Source organism: Bombina bombina, chromosome 1, assembly GCF_027579735.1.
Source record: "Bombina bombina isolate aBomBom1 chromosome 1, aBomBom1.pri, whole genome shotgun sequence".
Lineage (NCBI taxonomy): Eukaryota > Metazoa > Chordata > Amphibia > Anura > Bombinatoridae > Bombina > Bombina bombina.
Genome location: NC_069499.1, coordinates 877,123,299 through 877,136,819, shown reverse-complemented (window position 1 = coordinate 877,136,819; position 13,521 = coordinate 877,123,299). Strand labels below are relative to the sequence as shown.

Below are 13,521 nucleotides of genomic sequence, written 5' to 3'. Positions count from 1 at the left end.
CCCTTTTAGTATGCTGCGCCACGGCGCTCTCTCTCACCCAGACTGTGAGTTGCTCAGAGAGACCGAGTGTTATTGCGGACATTTAGCCGTGACTATGCAGAATTGACTTATTGGTCTCCCATTATAACATGATAACCTTTTGTTTCACTTACAGAGAACTCTATAATTATTTTCTTCTGGTTTACTAGTATACATGGAGTTGCTTAGTTCTTTGAGCCCTCAGTAGCTGCCCCAGAGTACAACACCAATTCTTTGAGGTCTCTAGATATTTCAAAAGTATATTGTTAAAAGTTTGCATGTGTATTTTAATAGGGTTATATTCTACCCTGTCTCTAAGGTCTACAGTCCACTAACTTGATAGATTAAGCAAGTACTGCTCCATTTCCTTAGCTCTAACCTTACATAAATCTGTTTTATATAAATACATATCTACTTGTTGTGAACTAATGTGCATTGTGGTACCACATGATAGCTTAACTCCTTTTAGCATATTTTCACAATGTTCTTCATGGTTGGTGCAATGAGCTTACCCCTATAAATATATATGATGTGTCCCTGAGCATTTCCAGCTACAGACATAGTATTCATCACACCTTGCTTAGAATAGTACAAGCTTCCTGTATTGGTATTGGTATCAGTATAGATAACTAGGACATCATTACTGTTTGTTGAAAATACTCTTGGTTAATATTTGTTTTGCTTTACTTATATGTTTGCTGAACTATGTACTCACTTATTCCCTATATATCTAATTAATACAACACACTACTTGCACCCTGGCATATTGAACCCTTCATAGCAACTCAATTTCTCTTTGCTATTAACCTGAGCTTATACGGTACTTTGATGGTAAAATGGCATACATACATAGAAATTTGCAGGAATATTAGTAGCTTAGCACCTAAAACGTAAGCCTAACCAGAGCACCTAGTATGGCTCCAAGAACGGGGTACACACCAGCAAATGCGCTAACCTTCCAGCCACACTATTTGTTTAACACATACATTAATATTTTGTCCTCCTAAATGTAGACAACAACTATCGCAGAGCAACCACTATGCCTACTTCTCATGGATAGAGTCTGAGTGGGACTGAAGTGGTTATACAGTTACTGCCCCTGGGCATAGGGCCCATGCCCTGTGGTAGTCTTATTCTCTACTTTGAAACCCATCTACCTATATTTTAGATTTTTTAGAATCCTTGCTTGCCTTTAGGAGGTTGCGATGCTTTGGTATATAAAACAAGGCTGCTCCTTGTTCTGAAATACAACTTAGTTAACCAGCATTTAGGGGTTTAAACACTTGGGTTGTCTCCGGCTCTTCTATTAGCCAAGGTACAGCTTATTAATAGGAGCTACACTCTATTTTCCACATAGTATTTAAGTGATGGATGTAACTCCTAAGTATCAAGCCTCTTGGGCTGCAAGTCTGACTTATCATCTTCAATATACCACCTCCCCCCCCCCATTCATAATATATCTTCTAACTTAGGAGAGTTAGCCAGGCGGCTTCTCTTGACTATGCCGCACCTTAACTAGTAACTATTTCCTTCATGAGTCCATTCTGCAGTATAACATGATATTGCGACTATCTCCCCCTAGTTGGCAGTTTACATAAGTATATACAATATATTACTACATTACTCATGTAGAGGAAAATAATTGTTATAAAAAGAGGTTTTAACTTTACCTGTACAATTCCATATTTGTGGTTCTAAAAATCTTTCTGTTCAACTAACTTTACAATGTTGCAATTAGCCTAATGTCAATCCTAATGTTTATTTTACATGAGCTTGTTTTTGTACCTGTTGAAAACCTCAATAAAAATAAAAATAAAAAAATAAAAAAGCCTAATATTAAAAGTTATTTAGTTTCGAGGCGTGTCCGAACAGCGACTTTGAGCAGTCGCACCATCTTAGAGCTCTAGCTGATTTTTCAATATACCGCTGATATTGGAACCACTTTACAGTGAAAAACTTAGCAAATACTGGGCGTCATAAAGACACTTGGAGGATTAATATTTATAATAATATTTACTGTGCCTTTGACGCTAGAATTCAAGATCAGACTAAATAGGCCTGGAGAGGCGGCTCATAGCAGGCAGCGCTAGCCCCCTCCGGAAACTGAGGTGATTTGCCTTCATCAGAATTATCGGTAATAGCATCTTGACTAACAATAAGACTGCTGAATCATGCCACCAAAAATTAGAGAGAGTGGGGAAGTGATTGCGGCATACAGTCAACTCATTACTGCCCAATAAAGATGGTGACTGGGGAGAAAGAAGAACTAAGCATCAGCATAGATTGCTGCATTGAACAGCTAGAGACCTTCTTGCTGAATCTTTTAAACAGAGCACCTTGGGACCATCAAATAAACGCACAAGCCACAAACCAGACTGCTGTGACAAATGGATTCCCTCTGCGGGGGGGGGCAGTGGAAATGAGCGCTCCCGCGGCTCCTCACTGTCAGAGGAGCCCTCTACAAAGAAACCTATCTCCAACACTATAACAGCCTTACCACAAAATGACACACCAGAGGAACTTGCACATCCCTTTGGTCAACATGACACAGATAAGCGATTGCACTCCGCCGGATAACGGTAGAATCCTGACAAGCACACAATCACATAACGCTGTGATGGCCCCATCTGCAGAAACATTACCATCAAAAGAGCTCATAAGTGAGGAATGTGGGAATCTGCTGATGGAAATGAATCCAACGCGTGCCGTGTCCGTTCAGGGGCTTGGGGGGGGTTGTCCCCTGTGGAGATGCGGATGCCAAGCTGATATATCCTTTGTCCAACAGCATTTTCCCGGTCGAGTACCTTTAGGGTTAGCTCGCCATAACTAGACTGTTATGTAATTGCAGAAGATGGGGTCCTTAATAGACACTTGAAGACTGGATTAGTTCTGTTATCATATACTAGAGCACAGTGACTCCCAAAGCTTGCAGCCTTTACAACGCAGATTTCCGCACTCCAACAGCATGTTTCTTTGCACATGTTCACCAATCAGCCCAATTCAAAAGGTGCTGAACCCAGCAATCATACCGCGGCCGGGGTTGTAGTGGAGAAATGTGCCTAAACAACTACAACATGCCTTAATATTTGTCCCTAACAAAAGTCTTTGGGGCCCATTTATCAAGCTCCGAATGGAGCTTGAAGGGCCGTGTTTCTGGCGAGTCTTCAGACTCGCCAGAAACACGAGTTATGAAGCAGCAGCCTAAAGGCCGCTGCTCCATAACCCTGTCCTCCTGCTCTGATGAGAAATCTGAGGAATCGCCGGAAATCAACCTGATCGAGTATGATCGGGTTGATTGACATCTCCCTGCTGGTGGCCGATTGCCGCGAGTCAGCAGGGGGCGGCGTTGCACCAGCAGCTCTTGTGACCTGCTGGTGCAATGTTAAATGCAGAGTGCGCGTATTGCCCTCTTCAGACTCACCAAAAACACAAGTTATGGAGCAGCGGTCTAAAGACTGCTGCTCCATAACCTTGTCCTCCTGCTCTGATGAGGCGGACAGGAATCGCCGGAATTCAACCCTATCTAGTACGATTAGGTTGATAGACACCCCCTGCTGGCGGCCAATCGCCACGAGTCAGCAGGGGGCGGCGTTGCACCAGCAGCTCTTGTGACCTGCTGGTGCAATGTTAAATGCAGAGTGCGCGTATTGCCCTCCGCATTCAGCGAGGTCTTGCGGACCTGATCCGCACTGTCGGATTAGGTCCGCAAGACCTTTGATAAATAGGCCCCTTTAGCTCAATCATTATCCCCTCATGTGACCCTGCAAAAGCCAACCAAACATCCAGGCAACTTAATCATTTGCTACCAGCCTTTGTTATCTTCTTCTTCCGACGACTAGACGACGAATGAAGGTTCCTCTAATTTCCGATTGGCTGATAGGATTCTATCAGCCAATCGGAATTAAGGTAGGAAAAATCTGATTGGCTGATGGATTCAGCCAATTAGATTCAAGTTCAATCCAATTGGCTGATCCAATCAGCCAATCAGATTGAGCTCGCATTCTATTGGCTGTTCCGATCAGCCAATAGAATGTGAGCTCAATCTGATTGGCTGATCCAAACAGCCAATCGGATTGAACTTGAATCTGATTGGCTGATTCCATCAGCCAATCAGAATTTTCCTACCTTAATTCCGATTGGCTGATAGAATCCTATCAGCCAATCGGAATTCGAGGGATGCAATCTTGGATGACGTCCCTTAAAGGAACCTTCATTCATCGTCTAGTCGTCAGAAGAAGAGGATGGATCCGCGTTGGAGGTCTTGAAGATCAGCCGCTCGTCATCGGATGGAAGAACATAGCAGATGCGGCTTGGATGAAGATGTTTGCCGGTCCGGATGTCCTCTTCTGCCCGCTTGGATCAAGACTTCAGCCGGAGGATGGATGTCTTCAGCCCCCCGCTTGGGCTTGGATCAAGACATCGGAGGCTCTTCTGGACAGATTGGGACCCGGTGTGGTGAAGACAAGGTAGGGAGATTTTCAGGGGCTTAGTGTTAGGTTTATTTAAGGGGGGTTTGGGTTAGATTAGGGGTATGTCAGTGGTGGGTTGTAATGTTGAGGGGGGGGGGTATTGTATATTTTTTTTTTACAGGCAAAAGAGCTGAATTATTTGGGGCATGCCCCGCAAAGGGCCCTTTTAAGGGCTGGTAAGGTAAAAGAGCTTTTCTATTTTAATTTTAGAATAGGGTAGGGCATTTTTTTATTTTGGGGGTCTTTGTTATTTTATTAGGGGGCTTAGAGTAGGTGTAATTAGTTTAAAATTGTTGTAATATTTTTCTAATGTTTGTAAATATTTTTTTTTTGTAACTTAGTTCTTTTTTATTTTTTGTACTTTAGTTAATTTATTTAATTGTAGATAATTGTAGGTATTTTATTTAATTAATTTATTGATAGAGTAGTGTTAGGTTTAATTGTAACTTAGGTTAGGATTTATTTTACAGGTAATTTTGTAATTATTTTAACTAGGTAGCTATTAAATAGTTCTTAACTATTTAATAGCTATTGTACCTGGTTAAAATAATTACAAAGTTGCCTGTAAAATAAATATAAATCCTAAAATAGCTACAATATAATTATAATTTATATTGTAGCTATATTAGGATTTATTTTACAGGTAAGTATTTAGCTTTAAATAGGAATAATGTATTTAATAAGAGTTAATTTATTTTGTTAGAATAAAATTATATTTAATTTAGGGGGTGTTAGGGTTATGGTTAGACTTAGCTTTAGGGGTTAATACATTTATTAGAGTAGCGGCGAGGTCCGGTCGGCAGATTAGGGGTTAATAATTGTAGGTAGCTGGCAGCGACGTTGTGGGGGGCAGATTAGGGGTTAATAAATATAATATAGGGGTCGGCAGCAGATTAGGGGTACATAACTATAATGTAGGTTGCGGCGGTGTACGAAGCGGCAGATTAGGGGTTAAAAATAATATGCAGGGGTCAGCGATAGCGGGGGCAGCAGATTAGGGGTTAATAAGTGTAAGGTTAGGGGTTTTTAGACTCGGGGTACATGTTAGGGTGTAAGGTGCAGACTTAGGAAGTGTTTCCCCATAGGAAACAATGGGGCTGCGTTAGGAGCTGAACACTGCTTTTTTGCAGGTGTTAGGTTTTTTTTCAGCTCAAACTGTCCCATTGTTTCCTATGGGGGAATCGTGCACGAGCACGTTTTTGAAGCTGGCCGCGTCCGTAAGCACTGTTGGTATTGAGAGTTGCAGTGGCGGTAAATTATGCTCTACGCTCCCTTTTTGGAGCCTAACGCACTGAAAACGCAGCCATTCTGTGAACTCTAAATACCAGCGGTATTTAAAAGGGTCGGCCAAAAAAAAGCATGCGTAGCTAAAGCACCCCTTCTAACGCAAAACTCAAAATCTAGGCCTAAGTTTGCCCTTTTCATAGCATATCAATAGGGCCTTCCTTAGCAAGGCACATACCCTCTTGTTTAATCGTTATAACATTTATTGTTGTATTTAATTGTACCATATTTTTATTGTAGTACTGTTCTAGTACAGAATAACTGTATCACTTGTTAGTTATATTGTACTCATCAATAGAGCTTCTTTTCTTGGTAAAGTACATTCAATTTAACTATTTTTTTCCTTGGGTGCCAAGGCGGATTCTCTTCTAACTTCTCCTCCATTTCCTTCTCCCTCCTCCTTAACTCTCCTCTCTACCTCTGTCTCCCTTCTTCTTCTATGCCCCTTCTCCCCCCCCTTCTCTGACAATGGCAGCCCCCAAAACCAAATCTAAAATGAATGCGCTTAAAGGGACATGAAACCCCAAAAATGTATTTCATGATTCAGATAGAGAATACAATTTTAAACAACTTTATAATTTACTTCTATTATATAATTTGTTTCATTATCTTGGTATCATTTGTTGAAGGAGCAGCAATGCACTACTGCTTCTAACTGAACACATGGGTAAACCAATAACAATCATTATATATCAGCAGCCACCAATCATCAGCTAGAACCTAGGTTCTCTAGGTTCTCTGCTGCTCCTGAGCTTACCTAGATAAACCTTTCAGCAAAGGATAACAAGAGAAGAAAGCAGAATAAATAATAGCAGCAATTGGAAAGTTGTTTAAAATTGTATGCTTTGTCTAAATCATGAAACATTTTCTGTTTCATGTTCCTTTAAACTCCTGACATTAAATGTAAAAGGTTTAAAAAACCCAGGCAAGCACTCCATAGTCTCACGTAAAATACATAGAATGCAAGTGGACATTGTGTTCCTCCAGGAGACACACTTTGCTAAACGCAAAGAACCCAGATGGCACAACTCTAGATACCCTTCCACAAATTTTGCATCTGGCCCCCGCAAACAAAATGTAGTGGAAATCCTGCTACATCATAGACTTCCCTTCCAAATCATACAGATTGACAGAAATAGTGAGGGCAGATACCTTATCTTGGTGGGGCTACCATATGGTAGGCCATTGACCCTGGTTAATGTCTATGCACCCAATGTCTCACAACACATCTTTTTTCCACATCTGTCAAACAAATTTCTAGAGACAGCGAAAGGCGTATTGTTTGTAGGAGGCGATTTTAATGCACTGTTAAACCTGCAAATTGACACTTCAAACGGTATCTCCAGCGTTTCACATCACATACTGAAGCACTTGTATATTAAAATCAAAAATTTACTCTTACACAATATTTGGGGTACCCTGCACCCAACAGAAACTGATTTTACATTCTATTCCAACCCACACAAAAAATATTCTCGCATAGACTACAAATCAGTCACTATATTGCCGTCGCCCAAACATAAACAACACCTCACCAGGGAAACTACACCTTTTGAAAAACTTTGTACTATGAAATATGCACCCAGACATCTAATCTCATTAATTTACAAAATCAGTATCAGTATCAGTTTCAGCACAGATACAGGAATCACAATACAAATAGATGAGCAGATGGTACATGTGAGAAGACGTGTAAAATTCTGGAAATGACCATACCCAAAACTCCTGAGACATTACTGCTCCATTTCCCTTACAAATTAAAAAAAAAAAACTAAAAACACACTGCTAGTACTGATGTTGAAATGCGCAAAAAACCTTATCCCCCTTTATTTGAAGACTGACAAGTTGCCTACAGTACTTGAATGGAGACTGAAAGAACATCATACCCTGCAACTAGAACGATTCCATTACCTATGCACTGCCAAACTAGAATTACACGAACTGATGCTCCAGATGTGGAAATCAGAGGTATAGGAATGTAACTAAAACAGGAAAGACTGCTACACACCCTTTAGGGAGAGTAAGTCATGGCAATTGGTGAGTGAATGATATAGCCCGTCTACTGCAACCTCATTGTCTCAGAACCCTAACCCTTCCCCCGTTATTTTTTTTTCTTCTCTCTCTCCCCCTCTCTCTCTTTTCTCTATTTAACTTTCTTCTCCCATCTTGGCCACTAGGCTGCACACCCCTTCCTTATTCGGAAGAGGGTAATAAGGAAAAGATATTGTTTGTAAACTATTATTTCACTGAGTGCTTAACCTCAGAATGATTACTTAGAATTGTTGATGGTACAGCAAAGGATTTTATCCCTGCTAGATTACTATATTTACTGTTTATTTGTTAATACATTTTACTTATGTTAGTTGACAGAGTGTTGACAGCTAAGTACTGACCCTGTTAATCTTAATGTTAATCTTGCTAAAGTATGCTGCTGTTCTCTCAGATTGTTGCACATACAATAATTAAAAGTTAAAGGATACACAAAAGAAAAATCTAAAATTAAAGAGCAGACTACTGAGGAAATGCCGTATGTATTGCATTACTACCCCACGAAATGGACTTCTCAGCAATGTGTCAATCTTGACCACTTTTTATATTGAGGTCCAGGCCCCAATAGGACAATACCATCTGTCCTTAGAAATACTTGTCAACAGGTCACAATTCCTTAATTTTTATTTTCATTATATATTGTCACTATGACTTGTACATTATGAAATTTCAATAAAGCTCTTTGAAAAAAAAAAGTAAATTGAAAAGTTGTTTAAAATTATATGCCCTATCTGAATCATGAAAGTTTATTTTTGATTAGCCTGTCACTTTAAGGGATGAGTCAGTTTTATGTTCTCTATTGTGATGAAAGGAACAAAAACAATTAGGGGCTTTACATTTTCACTTGGACTTTTTGTCCTGAGGAAGAAAAGCTCACTTACCTCCAGTAATAGTAGAAATTTTAGAATCCAGTTGAGACCCAAACAATGTATTTCCTTTAAAAGAAAGGGATAGTAATCTAGTTTTAGACACCATGTCAGCCTTTCAGGATTTAAGCCATAGTTCTCTTCTGGTAAGAAAAGCTAGACACAATAGTTTTTATGTTAAATTTTAAAATATAAAATACTGCATCGCAAATTAAATTTTTTGCATTTTGAAGTAAATTTAAAATACTAGAATATTCAGGGTCAGTGGACAATTGCTATGGAAGACTGAATAACCAGTAAGAAGAAGCAGCAGCCACGTCAGAGATAGATATAGCTGGTCTCAGTATATATCCATTATGTAGAAATGCCTTTCTTAAAGAAGATTCAAGTTTTCTGTCCAAAGGGTCTTTAAAAGAAGTACTGTCTTCTTGAGGAATCGTAGTGTGTTTAGCCAGGGTAGAAATGGCCCCATCAACTGTGGGAACCGTTTCCTATTACTCTAATTTAGCAGCAGGTAAATTATATAGTTTTTTAAACCTTGAAGGAGGGTTAAAAGAGACACCTGGTTTAGACCATTCCTTAGCAATTATATCAGAGACAGCATCATGTACAGGGAAAATCTCAGGGAGATTTTTATATACTGAATTTAAATGATTACAGGGTTTATCATAAGAAAGTTTAGCTTCTTTAATCCCTAAAGTGACTAAGAGAACGAATATGTTAAATTTTAAATAAAAAGGATTAATTATCATGTTCTACGTCTGAGGTGGGAGCCTCACTTGTAGAGGAATTGTCATCATTCAAAGATACTTCAGTATTTTGAAGGTCAGGACTTATATCACTAGTAGAAGGTAACATGTGAACTGACCGTATTAGTTTATTCGAAGGAGGCAGCAGTCAAGGCCTTTCAAAATGGCAGCAGCGATAAACTGTTCCATTGCTGGGGGTACGCCATCTACAACTATCTGTAAAGAGGAGACAGTACGTTAGTACACATAGGAACATTATGAGATTGATCAGCATTCAATAACAATGTTAAACATGAGTAAAATAAAAGAGCTGAAGAAGCTATTTCAGTTGTTTTACAATAAGCAAACTTAGCTTTGGTAGAAAGGTGTTCAGGAGACTCAGTTCCTATAGTACATTTAGGGACAGGTCTGCACTGCTCCATTATGGCAAAAAAAGAGAAAAGAACATTAAATGCAAAAATCACTATTATCACCCCCTTTGGGGCAAGCTTTTTGAAGAAGGGAAAAAATTGCACCCTATATATAGCGTTGCAAGGACTTTAAAGCGCTAAGCAATACAGCCTAGGATAGCATTAACAGTCAGCATGCACAATTTTCAGTTACCATTTTATAAGAAAAAAGGGCGTGAAAAAATAATGTGCACGACCCTGGAAAAACGCCAATCGATGTGCATGTTTCCAAAAACCGCAATTTGACATACACAGTTCCATAAACACAAACACAAAGACGCTACCCACAGAAAATGCTACATGCTAAGTTCATTGCCCGGTAGCATATTGATAATGTAAAAAAACGAAGTAAAGAGAAAACTGAGAAATACCAAATGGAATTTTGAAAAATATTCTCAAAAAACCCAATAAACATAGCTGTGAGTGTCTACACATAAAAAATGCAAAACATACTTACCCATAGACACTTGTCCCCTTAGCAGCAGACAGCTAAATGAGTACTGTAACATATCAGCAGAGGTAAAGGTATAAGAATTTAACGTCGATCTGTAAAGGGAAGCAGAAGACGAGTCCCTGCGACCGAATTTACAGAGAGCCTATGAAGAATTTCCCATGAGGCAAAAGTATAGTATCATAGGGCAGTACTCCAATCACATCCCTCTGACAAGCACTGTACTCTGAGGGGAACTAGGCTTCAATATGCTCTAAAGCGCTATTCACTGAAGAAATCAAGCATATCAAGATGCTTTGACTACCTAGTAAAAATAAAGGTATGGGTAGGTGGTGGTGGTGGGGATTTTATTACACATGTACAGGTTTTACTATTGTATTGTAACAAAAAAAGGTTTCAGTTTCAATTGACACATGTAAAGGTTCAATAAAGCTAAGAAATATTATAAATAAGAGCCATAATAAAACCATTTTAAATATTGATCTGAAGCACCCATGAGTTAAGACGTAGGCCATCACTACTGTGGGGATTCAGATTCTTACTGTAACAATTTACAGGTATTAGTACTGTACATGTATGACCCAGCACTTTCATGTTTACTGTCCATATATTATAATAATCAGTTATTAAATAATAGAAAACCGAGAAAATGAACACAATTATACTTTTATTGATGGCAGAAAATAGAAAGCAATATTTGACATCACAACAGGAGTGCCACAATGCAATAAAAATAAGAACACTCTTGGTCTATAACGAGGCATCTCACAAGCAGCCTTCTTTATTCTAATCTCAAACACGGAAATACTCTTATTAAACTGAATGGTCCGAAATATAAAAAATAACAACAATAGTTCTGGACTAAGGCTACAGCAGTATGATGCGCTTATGAACATGGGGTGCAATATCAGTACTTAAAATGACTGAGCAGAAAAGAACATAATAAAACTAAGGGATTGGATGACAAAAAGTACTTGAAGACGATATACAGACATTTCCATGTCAAGTTTAAATGTGAATACCAAAGTGCTTTCTCAGACATCAACCATCTGTCACTGTTAGGTTGATGTCTGAGACACCACTGATTTTCACATTTAAACTTGACATGGAGATTCTGGTTGTTTAGTGAGGGACATTGCATAATATGCTCACTGCAACCATATACCTGTAGTGTAACAGTTAAATGAAGATGTTAGTGTCCTTTACCTCACACAACTGCACTGCTAGCAATACTGTCACATGATAATACAATAATAAAGCTGATTAAATAATAAAGGGATTGTAAGACCACCAACAAAAATGTAACACTAAATCATGAACTGAAAATCAAGCACCACCAAAAGCTTCTCTGTATACTGCCACATTTGTCTCACGAGCCAGACAGACTAATACATGTAATGTGATATCTGTTTTTAAAAAAATAATTCCTAGCTAAAAAAGCTATCTGACCAGTTTGCTTGCGCCTTGCTGCAGTTTAACTCTCTCAAACCCTGATATTCAAAGCATCGACAGACCGTTGAGATATTCAAAGAAAAAGGGTGTGTCTGAGCAATACCGGCGAGCGGTGAAGTCTCTCCCATAAAAGACAAAAGGAGTGTGACGTCACCACCCACATCGCCGACATCGCTGCTTGTCTGCATTTTGCTGCAGTCTACTCCAACTAGCACACCCTGCTAACTCCCCTAAATGTCTATAACTACGTCACGACTAACCTACACTACCTCCCACCAATGGCCTACACCTCCCTTGCACTGCCCAGCTAACTCTCTGACTGCCTATCCCTAAGTCACGCCTAACCTACACACCCCCTGGAATGCCCAACTAAGTCCCTAATACCGCCTACACTTACGTAATGTCTAGCCTGCACTGTCCTTGAAAGCCCCAGCTAACTCCCACATATTGCCTACTGTCATAAAAATACCTCACTTTAATAAACTATACTATATAAGAAACCTCACTATTATAACTATGAAGTTATGTCGCTAAAATTATAATCAATGTTAAAATAATGTGTCACAGAGATGAGCTAAAACTCTGTGCTACCTTGTGGGAGGAATGAGGGACCAGAATTGAAGGGTCCCCCATTCTTCCCAGAAGGTAGCACCCCCAAACAAGTGGTATCCCTAGGTGCCTCATCAAATTGCAACATACTATAAGGGCAACTTGATCCCCTGCATCCTGCTCAATCAGCACCCCCTTTTAACACGGCAGACCAGGGCTCAATTCTGATCTGGCACTGAGTTCCAGGAACCCGTCCTTGAGTCTTTGACAAAATAGTAAAGATTATTTAAAGTATTGTAGATATCGTAAAAGGTATTTAATAGTCACTTGTTATTATTTCAAACATAAATATATATTTTTGAAAATCATTGAAAATATATGTTTATGTTTAAAATAGTAGAAAGCATCATTGAATTGAATACCCTTTACACTATAGATATATACAATTCTTTAAACAATATGCATTGTACATGACTATGCATATCACTTAAACATTGACCCCTAAACTGTCATAACCTAAAACTAACTATAAAAGCTAAGGTTTTACACATAAATATTCAATATTTAAAATGATGCGTTGTTATGTAGAATGCATATTGTTTAAATATTTGCATGTAAATTAAAATGTAATTATTGTTGCTTATTTGTAATTAAAGACAGTATTCTTAACATTATAGTTCTACATAACTGCATGCATGTTATGTAAAAAAATGTAATGCTACTGATCACTATTACATATATATATCTTATTACTAATAAACAAGCTAACATAAATACATTTTAATGTATATTTAATACTTAAAGCATTATGTAATATACATGCATAACTGTTTAAATATTGAATATCACTGCAAGGCCTGACTACATTATATTTACAATGTTTGAAATAAAATGCATATTAGTTTAAGTATTGGATAAATAAATTAAAAATAATAATAATAATTAAAAATAATTTTTTTGTTTTTTATATATACATATTTTTGGAGAACACCAAATATTTTTCTTTTTTATTTAAAGATCACCCATTTTTTTATTCTTTTCACTTTAACTTAAGGATCATAACTTTCTTTTACACGGAAGGACACACTATTATTACTCACTAATTTTTTCACATCGCAAGGAAGGAAGGACACATATTATTACCATACTCATATGGACAATCTTTCAAAATTTTGTATTTAACTT

At 38.3% G+C, this 13,521-nt stretch overlaps 1 long non-coding RNA gene across 1 annotated transcript in view; it reads right to left on the bottom strand.

The window, feature by feature from the left end:
• LOC128640353 (uncharacterized) overlaps window positions 1–9,653 on the bottom strand; it is a 33,813-nt gene extending 24,160 nt beyond the window's left edge. The window contains exons 1-2 of the long non-coding RNA XR_008399336.1: window positions 9,555–9,653; window positions 8,702–8,755 (exon numbers count right to left, since the gene is read on the bottom strand). This is a non-coding gene — a long non-coding RNA (uncharacterized LOC128640353). The remainder of the gene's footprint in view (window positions 1–8,701; window positions 8,756–9,554) is intronic.
• Window positions 9,654–13,521: the final 3,868 nt, after the last annotated feature.